General features: G+C 44.0%; 1 long non-coding RNA gene across 1 annotated transcript in view; it reads left to right on the forward strand.

Annotated features, from left to right (window-relative positions):
• LOC112550772 overlaps nt 1–15,195 on the forward strand; it is a 21,389-nt gene extending 6,194 nt beyond the window's left edge. Inside the window, exons 2-3 of the long non-coding RNA XR_003094772.1 lie at nt 12,140–12,337; nt 15,050–15,195. This is a non-coding gene — a long non-coding RNA (uncharacterized LOC112550772). The remainder of the gene's footprint in view (nt 1–12,139; nt 12,338–15,049) is intronic.
• The last annotated feature ends 37 nt before the right edge of the window (nt 15,196–15,232 follow it).

A 15,232-nucleotide genomic window follows, 5' to 3' on the forward strand; every position in this document is an offset into this window, starting at 1 on the left:
GAGCATTGAGAGGGTCCAGAGGAGGGCCACTTGCATGATCCGGGGACGCAGGGCAGACCCTACAATGAGAGTTTGTGGGACCTGAACCTGTTCAGCCTTCACAAGAGAAGGCTGAGGGGGGACCTGGTGACCGTCTATAAACTCACTAGGGGGGACCAGAAGGGTTTGGGGGAGACCTTGTTTCCCCTAGTGCCCCCAGGCTAACAAGGAATAATGGCCACAAGTTGTTGGAGAGTAGGTTTAGACTAGACATCTATAAGAACTGCTTCACAGTTAGGGCGGCTAGGATCTCGAACCAACTTCCAAGGGAAGTGGTGCTGGCTCCTACCCTGGGGGTCTTTAAGAAGAGGCTTGATGCCTACCTGGCTGGGGTCACTTGAGCCCAGTTTTCTTCCTGCCCAGGCAGGGGGTCGGACTTGAAGATCTACAAGGTCCCTTCCAACCCTACTTCTACGATTCTATGAAGAGACATGGGTAGTGTATATTGAACATTTTGAACAGGTCATAGCCTGCAATCAATTCCAGAAGGGCAATGAGTTTTAACATTGCTGAGAGTGATAGATTCTAGCAGTGTGTGAAACTGGCCATATTCTATTCAGATTCAGTCCGAATTGGGGACAGTGATTCGATTCGTTGATTTGGATCACTGTCCCAATTTGGCCGAACCTGAATTTGAAGATTCGATGCTGATTCAGAGAATCAGCAATTTGACCATAGACGCAGCTTTAAATGTTTTTCTATATACCTTGAGGTACTAAGCATGGCTTCTGAGCACTGTGATGCTGGGGTAGATGGAGCGTCCTACCAGAGTGCAGGGGGGGCCCTGCATGCTCATCAGCGAGCTCAGAAGCGGACCGGATGTACTTCTGGTCCACTTGCAGGTCTGCTGCTGAATGCCCGGGGGGGGGGGGGGCCTGCACCCCGCCCTCGATTCGATGGTCGTCCATGGGAGGCCCCAGGTGCCCCCCCAAACACAGGACACACCAGTTGCTGAGCCAGGGAGGCACAGGGAACCCGCCCCCCCAGCGTACTCCCCAGCAGACCTGGAAGTGGACCAGAAGTGCTTCTGGTCCACTTCTGTGTCTGCTGCTGAGCTTGCTGGGGACCCGCCCCCCACTCCTGTGGGATGCTCCATTTGCCCCACTATCTCAGCATTCATGAGTTGCCTCGTACTTTGAAGTATGTAGAAAAAACATTTAAAGCTGTGTCTATGTCTGAATTCTTGAATCTTTCTGAATCTCTCTGAATTGCTTCAAAAGATTCCGATTCGATTCAGAGAGATTAAAGGGTCTCCTGATTCATTTCAGTTTTGGAGAGTTGGCCACTGAATTGGGCTTAATCTCCGCTGAATCAAATGAGCAACCAAAGCTTTGCACAGCCCTAATAGGTTCCAGTGCATACAGCCTCCAATGGGCTCTTTTGATGCCAACTTTGCCAAGACAGGCCACCTATGCAGAAATCACTGCAGCAATAAAGGATCACTTTTCACCTATCCCGTCCATGGTTATAGAATGGTACCAATTCCACCGACAACCCCAGGAGAGTGGGAGTCAGTGGCACAATCTGTGGCTGCTTTAAAGTCATCATCAGAACTTTGTTAGTTTGGACAGGTGTTGAGTGATGCCCTATGAGATCAGGCATTGCTGGGTCAGATGGTGAACAAACTTGGAGGAAATTATTGACTATGCCCACTCTTACATTCACAAAAGCTGTGGAAAAAGCACTTGCCATGGAAACTGTTGAGGACTCCCAGGATTTTAGTATGGGAGAAGATGCATCATTTGAATTGACAAGATCAAGAGGCACAGAAACTAAGGAAGTTTTCCTGCAGCTGTTGTTCGCAAACCATGTACACTGAAAGGGATTTCTGGGCACATCAGGTCAGTTGCAGGAAATGCCAAATAAAAGGCCATATTGCTATGGCTGGTCAAACAGTGCAACAAATAGTAACACCTTGGAGCCATCTACCCAGGGAAGTATATATGAAGGAGGGACATAATAGGGAGCCTAAGTCCAGAATGTATAACATGGAAGTAGACCAAAGTTCTAGTGCCACTGATCAAGACCTGGGCTTGCACATACTATCAAAAGCAGCTGTAAGAGATGGTATCGGGGTCACACCATTAACTAAAGGTGTCTGCATAAGAATAGAGAGAAATCCAGAAGTTGCTGTTTCCCTAATACCTGCATCTCTACATAACTAATGTGTTTCACAGGTACCCTTGGAGAAAACCTCCATGCTTCTGATGGCTTACACTGAAGAAAAGGTAGCCCCAAAACAGTTATGTTGGGTGACTGTTCAACTAGATAGGCAATCAGTCCATTTACCCTTCTGTATGGTTGAAATTATCTACCATTGTACAGCAGATCTTGGCTAGAAAAGCTGAGAGTGAATTGGAATGAGATCATGTCAATCAGAAAAGCACCTCAGGGGCTTCAAGAAATGCTAGATAATTATTCCAAGGTTTTTGAAACAGATTTTGGGCAGATGATCAACATCTTTGTGCAGCTCAAAATCAAGCCTGGATACCAACCAAAATACTGTAAGCCCAGAGTTGTACATTATGTTCTGCGACCCCCGATGGAAGCTGATTTGGACTGTTTGGTAAGAAGTGGGGTGTTTTCACCTGTCGTACACAGTGAATGGGCTACACCGATTGTTTCAGTGATCAAGAAGAAAAGCTCAGTTCAAATTTATGGTGACTTTACAAGAACACTGAATCTGGCTTTGTGTGCTGTCCAGTATCCTTTGCCTTGCATTGAAGGTTTGTTTACTGCTCTTAGTGGAGGAAGATGTTTTAGTAAATTGGATTTGAGTAATTCCTACCTCCAAATAGAAGTGGATCCTGCATCTAACAAATACCTCACAAAAACACTCAAAAGGGATTATCCTGCTATAATTGATTGCTTTTTGGCATTGCATCTGCTACTTCCTTCCTCCAGAAAGCCGTGAGTGAAATCGTTAAAAGGCCTGAATGAAATGCAGTGCTATTTGGACGGCATACTGGTTACAGGCAAAGATCAGGAAGACCACTGTCGGAAGCTTGATGCTGTCCTGCAACATCTAAAAGACACTGTTGCAAATGCACAGGGACAAATGTGAATTTTTCAAGTCCTCTACTGAATACCTTGAGCATGTCATGGATGCCAAAGGATTAAAGAAATCATCCTCCCTTATAAATGACAAAAATGAGGGGAATGTAGGCCTCACTGGAAAGCAGTTATTAATCAATTAACATTGGTTAATATTGCTGCCCACACAAAGGCTTTCCTAAAGCATTGACCAGAGTAGGCCTTGCCAGCAAACCTGACCGATGCATGAACTCCTCACATAAGCAGAACTTGGCAGGTGAGCCAGATATGCATTCCTACCAAGGGATGGGAGGGGGAGATGGTGGTATAAGGTAGGTTAGTCCAGTACCAGGATGATAAGGCTGAAACGGGAACACCCAGGTCAGAATATGAAACACCCATGGTACAAGATGGTTTGAGACATTCAAGATACAGATGGAATGCAATATATACTTAGTTCTGATTATTGAATAAAAGGAGAATAGGAAACCAGGGGAATTTTGTAGTGGCCTGGGGGAGACTGCATGGTGTTGTGCTGACTACCTTGTCACAGGTACAGATGCCTTAACTCCTGGTCTGATGTATTTGTTAGGCCAAAACGTGGTAGGGCTATGCTTGTAAACAATAAACCTGTCTGAATCTTTGCTACTGAACTGAGCCTGTGCTCATTTTTTTCCACGAGATTGGTGTTGGAAACTCCTGGCAGTGACTTTGCCAGCACTGTGGTTCCTGAAACTGTATCACTGATAACACATTGGTAACATCCAACAAGGACAACAGCAACGATGACATTGATAACTCCAGACAACAGGCAACACTTTGTGCACCACCACTAAGAAATATTTCACAGTTACATTCCTTTTAAGGAATACTTAACTATCATGGCAAATCTTTGCCTAATCTGGCAACAATATTGACACTGATACATGAACTACTGCAAGCAAAAAAGAAATAGAAGTTGACTAAAGAATGTGAATGTGCATTTAATGAAGCAAGAACATTGTTTTCATTGACTGATGTTCCTACATACTTTGATGCTTCACTTCAGGTGCTTGTAGACATGCGGGATGGCTGCTTCTATGCATTGTAATTACAGTGTGTCAGCATATTTGCTTAATTGAGTCTGCTACAGCATGCTAATTAGCATCCTCCAGCAACCTCGGCGTCCCACACATTCAGCATCCCCATGCTTCAAAATGGTGGCAAGGGTGCTTTAACTAAAGCTTTAGTTAAAGCCAAACTAGAGCTTTAGTTAAAGTTGAATGAGCTTTAGTTAAAGTGCCCTCACCACCATTGTGAAGTGCGGGATGCTGAATACACTAAACGTTGCAGGCAGTTTAATTAGAGCAGCTCCCAAAAGCCTCTCTAATTAAAGCACCCCACCCCCAGAGTATGTGTAAAGGTGCCCTTCCGTTGCAGTTAGCATGTGATATATCACATATGAAGTGGGAGCAGTCCTTTCCCATATGCTTCCTGATTGCACAGAGAAGCCAATTGCTTCTGCTTCATGAGCACTAGCTGCTTCTCGAAGGAAATATGTACAGATATAGAGAGAGGGAGGCTTTTACATGTTATCTTTGGAGTAAGGACATTTCATACTTATCTATGTGGCAAACCAGCTTTCTTACCTGCATTGCTCAAGTGGCCACCAAAAGGGAGACACCACAGAAGTATTCAATTTGAATTTGATGGACCATTTACCTGTTACCTACATACTCTCTCTGCAAGTCTAATCTCCCTACCACTGTGTAGCTACAAGATATAACAATTGGGCACACTTTAAATAGCAGGACAAAATGATTTTAATACTTATTGCTTTCTAGTTCTTTGCAGGTACCTAACAAATCAACCAACTGAAGAAAAAACATACAATATTCACTTGTTTATATTAAAAATAGAGTCTGATCTTTCTTCCTTTAAAGTTAATGAAAGCTTTGCTACAGGCAGGTTATGGCAGAAAAATTGGAGCACAAAAACCTAGACCAGGATTTTTGAAAGGCCTATTGATTTTCACACATAAGTAGCAAACCCAAATCCATTTCCAAGAAAAGCTAGGCTGATTTATGATTTTATAAATCCAGCAGCATGATGTAAAAACAGGTAAATTTAAGGTTTTGACCGGCTTGTGCTTTGAGCTTGAACTTGTAAAACCCAATATCCAAAGCAAACCTGGGCATGTAATCCCTGGGAATGAAACTGAAGACATTTCAATATAATTGGTTCCCACGTACCCAAGTAGTTATATAGAAAGATTCTAACAGACATCTCTTCTTTGGATACCTTCATACACTAAGATAGCCCAAGCTTTAAAATTATGCCTGTGACCCATAGCACAGTTATCTAGGCTGACATAAAAACATTGTGTAGAGAAGCATATTTCCTAACTGGGTTTCCTTGCTCAGTATAGCCCTACGAGAAGAACAATGACATACCTGTGTGAGTAAATGCTAAGTCACCATCAATAATACCATGTGGAACACATTTATTTTCATCTGTCAAAGCTACTATATGTTAAATTTCTACGCCAAAGCAATAATATGCACTGCCTTGAGTTGGTTATTGGCTTTGGTCATACTTCTGCTACTGTTTGCAAACTAAAATTAAATAAGCCACCGTTTGGCTTGTGTTTGTGTGTGTGCATGCGTGCATGCACACGTGTGCATATGAGTGTGTTTAATACATTACTAAGTAAAACTGCAACTAGGTCATCTATGTACATGTAGTAAGGCCTTACCCAGTCCAGCATCAGGCCCATCTAGTGCCACAAATTCCCCTTCTCAATCAAAACACCACCTAGTAGAAACCTAAAAATTAACTTTCCCCTTCCTGGACTTGATTTTTTTTTAATGTAGTTCCTTGAAAGCCTCTAACTGGCTCGCCATCCTTACTGCAGTGTGGTCTACAGTACAGGGTGCATTTACCAATCCTTTACTCCACTCCCTGGACTATACTTCCATTCTTGGTGCAGGGATTCCCCGGAGCCCTTTTTCTCAAGCTAGGTCTAATAGCCTGCTACAGCCCTCCAGGGTAAGACTTCTTTCCAACAGGGTCTTCCTCTTGCTTGCCTCACTTACCCAGGTCTCTGCCGGGGAACTAAGGAGAATCTCCATCTTACTAGGAGTAGATCCAGATCTCCAGGTAATGAACCTACATTAATGAAGACAATGGGGTGCTTTAAATACTGGTCCATAATATTCTTTGACCTTGTACGATGAGGTTGCTTACCGTTATTTCTCATTAACACTATCTGTAGGCCTCAAGCTATGGTAAAGAACTGGTGGCACTTGAAGTACAGAAATCAATGATTGCCTCAAGAAGATAGCTGTAGAGAAGAAGGAATTAATAGCTAGAAAGGGTAAAAAAGAAAGAAGTGGAGCCTGGGGCTCATTAACAAAGATTGCTCAGAACATAATTATGTCATTCTTGAAGCAATGTGGGAGAAATGCTAAACCCATAGAGCAGAATGGGGTATCACTCCAGAGAGAAAACTGAGCTAAAAACAAAATCTGCCATGGACCCCACCTTGAGTATCCCCTTCATTAGGCACTTAGGCTAACATCAGTTTATTGATTGACTGGCACATGCACATGCACATAAGTAAATCATATGTGGTCAGCCACTTTGACATCAGTGAGGCTGAGCCAATATAGCTATGAGAACCAGAATGATTTTTGCTTCTGTTGTGTTCAGTATAAAGAGCTTGTAAAACCCTACATGCTCTGTCAGTCTTATGTGGGAAAAAGATTATCATTTCACAGAGTATCTCAGTATCTCCTAAAGGTTTCATTGAAACAAGGGTTTCTTGCATCTTTACTCCCTGTAACTACTCTTGGAATAAGAAAGCTGCTTGCTGGAAGTGATTTAGTAGGCAAAAAGGAAAGGGTACTAACAAAGTGCAGCACAGAGGTGGGGCCCAGCTATTGACAGTAAGAGTCAAAGAAAATTATTGAGACTTGGTTGACAGCCATTGAAACCAGATTGTGAAATGAAGTACATTTTTTGCCACAGTTCTGAGAAAAGCCTTTATAATTATAATCATGTGTCTTATTAGTTGTGCAGTTGGGTCTGACAAAGAAGACTCCATGTTTAACTGTAAGTCACTGTCACTGTGTTTTAAGGAAGGAGAATACACTCAAGTGACCCTGGAACAGGGAAGAAAGGAGTACATTAGAAAAAGTCATGGAAAGGGAACAGAGAACTGGCCCTAAGTTACAGATATCTGTTATTTTCTTCTGTTGCCAGTAGTCATGGTCTAAAATGCTAAAGTGAGAATGACAGGTAGAAAAGAAACCAGGTAAAGTACTGGCTATGGATTCAGAAGATCCAGATTTACATTGCTGCTCTGCTAGAGAATTCCTAGATAACCTTAAGCAAATCTTTCTGGTCCTCAGTTCCCTATCTTCAAAATTGAGAAATTCCACATCTATAACTCAGGGATGATAAATACATTAAATATAGGGAAGAGGTTGGATGCTACAGTAATATAAATAGCCATGAAGAATAGAGCCATACTGACTGCTGCCTTTTCAAACAACTAACTATGTTTGAAACCTTGCAAGTTTAGGCTTGATATTAATCACTAATGTCCAGATCCTGAAAACACTTACACATGTATTTTACATTACAACTGAGAACAAATCATTGAGATTAATCAGTGTAGGGGTGTTCAGAATACACAAAAGTGCTTGTAGGATCAAAGCCAAAGTGTAAAACATTAAAAATGTAAGAGAGAGGAAAAGGGCTAGAAGGAATCTTACAACTTTCTTGTGAAAAAATTCTTCTCCCTCCCCTCTATTTTCTTCCCTCTTCACCTTTATCCTTCCATAGTTTTTGTATAAAGCTCCCCCTAAGTCAACCCCAGGACTTTTTGAGTGATAAATATATTGCCCCCTCTGCTCATTGGAGCAGCAAGAAGCCTGGGAAGCACTATCCCATGAATCCCATGCTTTCTATCCTATAATGCACAGGGCCTGCTAGGCAGAGTGGGAATCCCACCTCTGAATGCTGCATGAGATTGCAAAAACCACTGAACATAAGAACATAAAAATTGCCAAAGTGAGGTAGACCAATGGTCTGTCTAGCCCTATCCTGTGTCCAACCATGCCCATTGTGCCTGGCATAACAAATAGGCCTGTTTTCAACCATAGCAAATAGTAGATACTTTATAGAGAACGTATATACAGGGCATAGCTAGTGTAAATCATCGTTGTCAGACTGTCCCTGGCACCTACCAACTTTGGTGTAGGCCTGTCAGAAGCCTAACAATCTTTGATTGTTATATTTAATAGCTTTCAATGGACACATCCACCATGAATTTGTCTAATCCCTCTCTCATTCTGTTTATACCTTATACCTCTACAACCTCCTTTGGCAAGAAGTTGCACACGTTTACTATGCACTATGTAAAAGTACTTCCTCTTGTTTGCTCCTGAATACATTGTTTGTAGAAGATGAAACAATCCAGTCATAATTATGCTGTCAGATTAAAAAACAATAGCACATTGTGCTAGAAAGATAAGCGCCACTAACTATTCAGTAGCATTGTTCAGTCTGAGATGGAGACTGACTGCCATTGGTATTCACTTAGGGCTTCTTTGGGATAAAGCTATTTGATTCATTCATTCATTTTAAGGCCAGAAAGGCCCATTGGTGATGATCTGGTCTGACCTCCAGTATAACACAAGCCATAGCACTTCACCACGTAACTCTTGCTTTCAAGCCCAGTAAGTGTGATATTTGGCCATTACAATTCACATTCCTTATTCAACATAGACTGCCCAGAAATATTTCAAATTTTCTTCCTGTAAAGCAGGTTTGTCCAGTTTCCAGACAGTAGGGGAATGTATACCCCATGGGATGCAGACTCCCAGGCTCATGCAGCAGGGACCAAATGGCCCTCCTGGGACCCCCCCCCCGCCCCCAAACTGCACAGGCAGTCTGTGGCCACACACACACACAGTTTCTGCAGCCCAGACAACCCAGCTCCTCTTGTGGCTATATGTGGAGTCTGTCTCCCCTTAGCTACATGCACAGGGTAGGCAACCCAGCTCCCCTCCTGGCAGCACAAAAAGCTTGACTCCCCTCTCCCCACACCCTCTCCAACTGCCCTGCCCCATTTCCAAGAGCAGGGGAAAGAAGCAGTAGCCAAAGGAGAGGGAGCCTAGACACCCCAGACACCATAGCAGCAGGAGCAATGACAGGAACGGTGGCTGGCCAAGAGACCTGCTGTAAAGTATATGATCCATCAGCAGAAAGTGATCCCTAGACAAGGACTACTTCTTAGACTGTTTTAAATAGCACCCATGGTAGGGCAAGTTTGTTATGGGTTATTTCAAGTTTTAAAGCAGCTTACTCTCTCCATGCACTCAGCAGAAATACAAGTTATGAACAATTTGGGCAAGCATGCAGTATCTTGAACAAAGTGAAATTAATGGTGTGACATGTTGAGAAAACAAGCCAAAATTATTTTTTAGCTGTAAATACTTGGAATAATGATTTAACCAACCTGCCAAGTGTTCGCGTGGAGAGAGTGTGCCGTTTGGCTGGTGATCCTCAAAGAAGATACATAAATCTTTGCAAATACAGACATGCCAGTTGATTTATGTGTTTCAGCATGCTAAGTGGAACACTGGCGCAACCCCACATAAAAAATCTTATTTCACTTTTTTATAGACACATTTATGATAACAGTATGCAAACCAAAGGAGTGAGATAATTACAAGATGCAGGCTTTTTTTGGCTGTACTTTATGCTTCATTATGCCTTAGAGATGCATTTTCATAACCACACCTCTGATTTTGTATGCTTGCCTGAAAAATGTTTGTGACCAGAGAGGCTTGATGTGATGTATCATATTGGTGTGATCTTGCAAATATGCTATATATGAGCTGATTCCATTCCTCCCTCTCCATAAAATTAGATGATCCATCTCAAGGGATTTGGCAGGTGAGGAAAGACACATTTAGATTAAATCATCCACATTTTTGGCTCACATTTGTGGCCTGAATTTCTGTAGTTAGTCCTCACTCAGGCCACCTGCAGGCATTATGTTTCAACCAGAAGAATCTCCCCTTTTCTGGTAGATACTAGGAGTGTGGAAGTGTTCAGTCATTTTCTCCCAGTGGAAACATGCCCCCTCTGGAAGAAAGGTCTTCCAAGTTGAAACCAGGAAAAATCTACCTGTGAGAGAGTTTTTTCTCATCTCCTTCTTTTCTCATCTCCTTGTGAGAGTGTTTTTCTCCCAAGAATGAGTGTCGTATGCTGCTCCATTCCTCCCCTCACCTGAGATCAAGTCCAAGTCTTCCCTGTCCATAGCCAGTCACCCTATGGCCTGACTGATCTATGCAGCTGTTGCCATAAGGAGTGAGCAAACTTTTGATCTATAATCAATCAATAAATAGCATTTTATTATCAGCTAGATATTTTAGATAGATAGGAGGATATTTAATAAGGAACCACTTCTGCAGTTTGTTCTGCATTATGAAGAGCACACATGTTAGAAAGCTTCCCCGTCAGATTTTCCAAGCGTGGAGTAAGAAAAATAATAATAGGCTACAGAGCCAAACTCTATCCTGTATGGGGGAACCCCACCCAATTTATGATGTAATATGTTAGTATTTGTACAGGGAGCAGCCAAGATTTAATGCATTACATATATATTTCACTGAGAGTCAGATTTTTTTTTTCTGATGGAGAATAGGAGAACACATTACCACCATGTGCATTACCTTTCTGATACTGAGACAAGATGCCACAGAGCATCCCATTGCTACTTAAGGTTTTCATCACAACGTCTCTTTTTTAACAACCTTGTGAGGAGGAACCTCAGGATATTTAACATATTTCTCACACACACACACACACACACGCGCGCACACGCATGCGTGAGCATTTATAGGAGTTGTGTCATATATGTGTGTGTGTACATGTGTGTGCTACTGTTAATGTTTCTGTACTGGAAATGAGTTATCTTTCCAATACCAGGCTTTGACTGATGGCATTTTTTATTTTTAATATGGACTCTAGTAATCAATGTCAGCTGTGAAAAGAAATATATTGAACTGTATTTTAGTGATTTTTGGATCAAATTGAAAACAAACTTTGAACTTTATATCATGGGATAAATTAAATATTTCATAACTTCTGATTACATTCTAGACATGATACATCAATCACCCAGAACTTAATCTTTTTCTGTGAATTATAGGCCTCTTTTCCATCACATTACCAGGTGACCTTTCACTGTATTCAAAGGCTAGTATAACAAAGTAGCACTACATAGATTATTTTACATTTCCCTCTTATTTTATATTTCCACAGCCCACTGAAATAGAAACATATATGTCTAAAAAAAGGCACCCCAGCAATTGTACCAAATAATATGAGCTTGATTAATCAGGCAGTTGTCAAAGTGAATAAGCAGCAGGAGTGTAAAAATACAAGCTATAACTCCTATAAACTACTAACACCACTGATGATAATCTCAGTCTGAATAACCGGAGCCTGGGGATTTAAACACAGGCAGATTTAGTTATTGAGGCTGTAAGAGTATCCTTCAATAATATAGGCAGGGAGTTCTGGGCAACTGTTGATACAGACATTTTTAAAATGCATGAAAAGGATGAGTTTCCGACCCAGTTTTTCTTTTCTGATTTACTGTTAATAAAAAAGATGATTAAAATGAAACTGCTGCTGCTTACCAGACTTTTCTGTCCTTTAGTGTTGCAATATGAATGGTAGACAAGCATGGTGTCTCTTTTTTCCTATCCATCAATCAAGAATCTCTTGGAAGTGATATTAATGATATTCTGCCAAGTCATTTAGTTCATCTGCAGGTTTTACTAGCATACTTAATGCCACTTGGATAATCTGTGACTTGGAAGAAATGAGAGTAACAGCAATACTGGTTCAAAGAACAAAACAAAATAATTATCAAAGAATAAGCCTTTCAGTAAAGGATGACTAGAAGTGTAAGGAAGAGACTATTTACGGATATGTTTCCATTTTCCCTCTTGTTTTTTACTTATTTAATTGGTTGTTGGGGGTTTTTTGTTTGTTCTGTATCTAGGAAATACCACTTTAAACATGAAGCTTGAACTTAAGTCCATTCACTTAATGATGCATTGCGGGAAGCTGAGTGCTCAGAAGCCCACCACCACCTCCAGGGGGTCAGCGACCCTGAGCACAGTGTTGGCCAGCACATTCTGGACGGTGCTGCAGACCTCGAGGATGGCCTTTCCAGTGGCTGCCTGCCCACCCTGAACAGGTGGGTGACATGGCACAGGCTGGTGGGCATGGCAAGCTGCAGCATGGCGATGGCCACGTGGGTCTCTGTGGGGAGAGGCTGGTGCATGGTGGTGTGCTAGCACTCCAGGTGCAAGCCAAGCTGCTGGACTAGCTCCTGGAACATGGTTTGGGTCATGCAGAATGAGTCCAGCCACTGGTCATCATCCTAGGTGTGCAGGGCAACGCGGTGCCACCAGTCCCAGCTGGTGGGGTGGGTCCTGAAGCAAAACCTGACACTGATTCTGCTGTTTATTTCTTTTCCTCATCTCTGCACTCGACAACTGATTTGAAGCCCATTGAAGTTAATTGGAGACTGTTCACCAACTTCTATAAGCTTTCAAGGTTTTAACGTAACAATTGCTTTCTTATTCAATGGGGCATCCTTATTGTTTTCTCTTAAAGATGAATATGAATAATGCAGAGCCCTACACACACACACACACACACACACACACACCCCCCAAGTCTGTCTTCTTGCTTACAGAAGGTTGATGACCCTTCCTGGTGTGGCCACTACCTGAGTCAGATGCAGGCTAAATTTATAACAGTCTGCCATTATGATCCTAGTATTTGTATAGCCAAAGGTGCTTTTTAATCTTCACAACTTTGTAATATCCAGTAAAGCTGTATGACATGCAGCAATGATTAGTACTTTACACTAAGTCTGAATCTGAACCCACACTAGTAAAATATTTTTCTCACTTATACAAAGTGCATCATCACCAAAGTGTCATGCAACTCAGCGCTACTTACCATATTCAAGGGGTATGTACTCCCCAAAACTTCAAGCTACAACTGGTCTGAACTGCAGACCAGCAGGTGCTCTTTAAATTAAGGGAGCACTTTAGAGACAAAACTCCTACTTAGTGTTTTTGGGTTGTTTTTTTCCTTCCATACAAACCAAGGTCAAAATCAGTTTCATTCACTCCTTATTTGTCCAGACAAAACTTCCATGTATCAGAGTTTCCTCTGAGGGAAAACTGAAGAATATTTTGAGTAAGCACCTCAGGATGTGGATCATTCTCCACAAGGTCCCTGTCCCTGCTCCTCCCTTCGCCCCCTCCTGAATCTGGTCCACATAATTTTCTTTTCTTCATTTAATCCAGTTACTCCTCATTGGATGCATCTACACATGCACATTTACTACGCAATAACCTAAATTTCTACACAGTACAGGCACGTGTCTACACATGCATACTCATACTGCACAGTTAATATGGGTGCATTGTGGTGATGTGGGAATAAATTTGATACCTGAATCATTCAGGTATCAAATTTATGCCTGATTAGTTACCACGTAGTAATGCACATGTAGATACAGTAATTCGCATAATGCAGGAGCCTCCTGGCTGGAGGCCAGCCCCAGGGCTCTTGCCTGGCCCCCTCTCCTGCTGCTCGACTGGGCTGCTCTCTAGCAGCCCCTAGCTACAGGGTATAGATGCCTGCAGCTATTTTGTTTTGTGGAGCACACACGCCAGAGCCTGTGCTCACTGCTGGAGTCCGGCAGGTCCCATGTGCTGCCCTGGACAGCCCATAGCCTGTGTTTGCCAAACCTTTCCCACTCCAGAGCTGCTCCCTGGCTACAAGTGATTGGTGCCAAGGGCTGCAGTTTGCTGCACTCCTTGCCCAGCCCTGTGATCCCACCAGGGCCAGCACTCACTGCCTCCTGCTGCTCACCCCCACCTCTCTCTGAAGGATCATGGTGAAGTGCCTCAGCTGCACAACTGTGACTCTAGCCAGTCCCTGCCCCTGGCTCCGGCCCCTACCCCCTTCTTGTCCCCCTTCCACTTTCCTGCCCCTGGGTTTCCCACCACAGCACACAGGGAGGTGAAACACAGGTCAGAACTTCATGAGCAGGCTGGGAAGCCATGGGGTCCCCATGGGGACTTTGTGTCCCCATGGCTGGGCGGGCACAGGCCTCTCACGTGCCGAGGAATGCATCAAGCCTGGCAGCGATCTCCTTGGTGGCCAGGGGCAGGAATGTGTAGTGCTGCAACAGGTAGCCCTTCAGGCAGCAGAAAAGGTTGTGAGGCAGGCCAGGCTTGCCCCCATGCTGTCATAGCTCAGGGTTCCAGGAGCACAGATGTTCCTGGGGCACCAGCAGAGTCAGCAGCAGCAGGGCGTAGGGGCTTGGGCATCCCTCCACCTTCACAAGCAGTTTATCATGCACTGACCATGGCACATGCAGCAGGGGCACACTTGGGGTGCAGCAGTAGCATGCTGGGGAGCCAGCCCCAAGGTACCTTCTTAGAGAGGTCTCCTGCACAGAAGGCAGAAGCGTGGCCAGCCCCTTACCCCCATTGTCCAGGAGCCCCATGTACCCTAAGCCTTGGCACCAGGGCCTGGGCTGCAGTGAAGCACAGCAGTGGGCCTGCAGGGGCAGAGGGGGTGTCAATGGGGGCTGCGGCCATGGCAGCAGGTGTTGCTAACAGCCTGGCCTGGCCCACCCTGGGAAGGTAGCAGGGGAGGCAGGCAGCCTGCAGCTGGCCCCCAGGGAGCAAGTGGGGATGGGGGGCTCAGGCAGCATTCACCTGGGCCCAGGCCTGCCAGGCCAACTTACCATGGTTCTTGGGTGCCTGCACGCTGCTACCCTTTGATCTGAGGCCAGCAGTTCAGGGCCCCTGGAGCAGAACATCATCTCTCTCAAATATTACAAACTCTTACAAAATCCTTCTGTCTCTTGCCTCTGCAGGGCCAATATCTGGACATGGGGGAGAGACCACAGAGTCCACAGGACTGCTGCCACAGGGTCACCGCCACCTGTCACTGAAGCCAACTAGAGGTGCCAGCAATACCACTGCCGCATCCTAGACTGGACTGACATGCTCCAGCAGCTGGTAGTGGCCATGGGGGGCAGGCCACTGGGCAGGAAGGG

The sequence above is a fragment of the Alligator sinensis genome, unplaced genomic scaffold, assembly GCF_000455745.1.
Source record: "Alligator sinensis unplaced genomic scaffold, ASM45574v1 scaffold481_1, whole genome shotgun sequence".
In the NCBI taxonomy this organism is placed as follows: domain Eukaryota; kingdom Metazoa; phylum Chordata; order Crocodylia; family Alligatoridae; genus Alligator; species Alligator sinensis.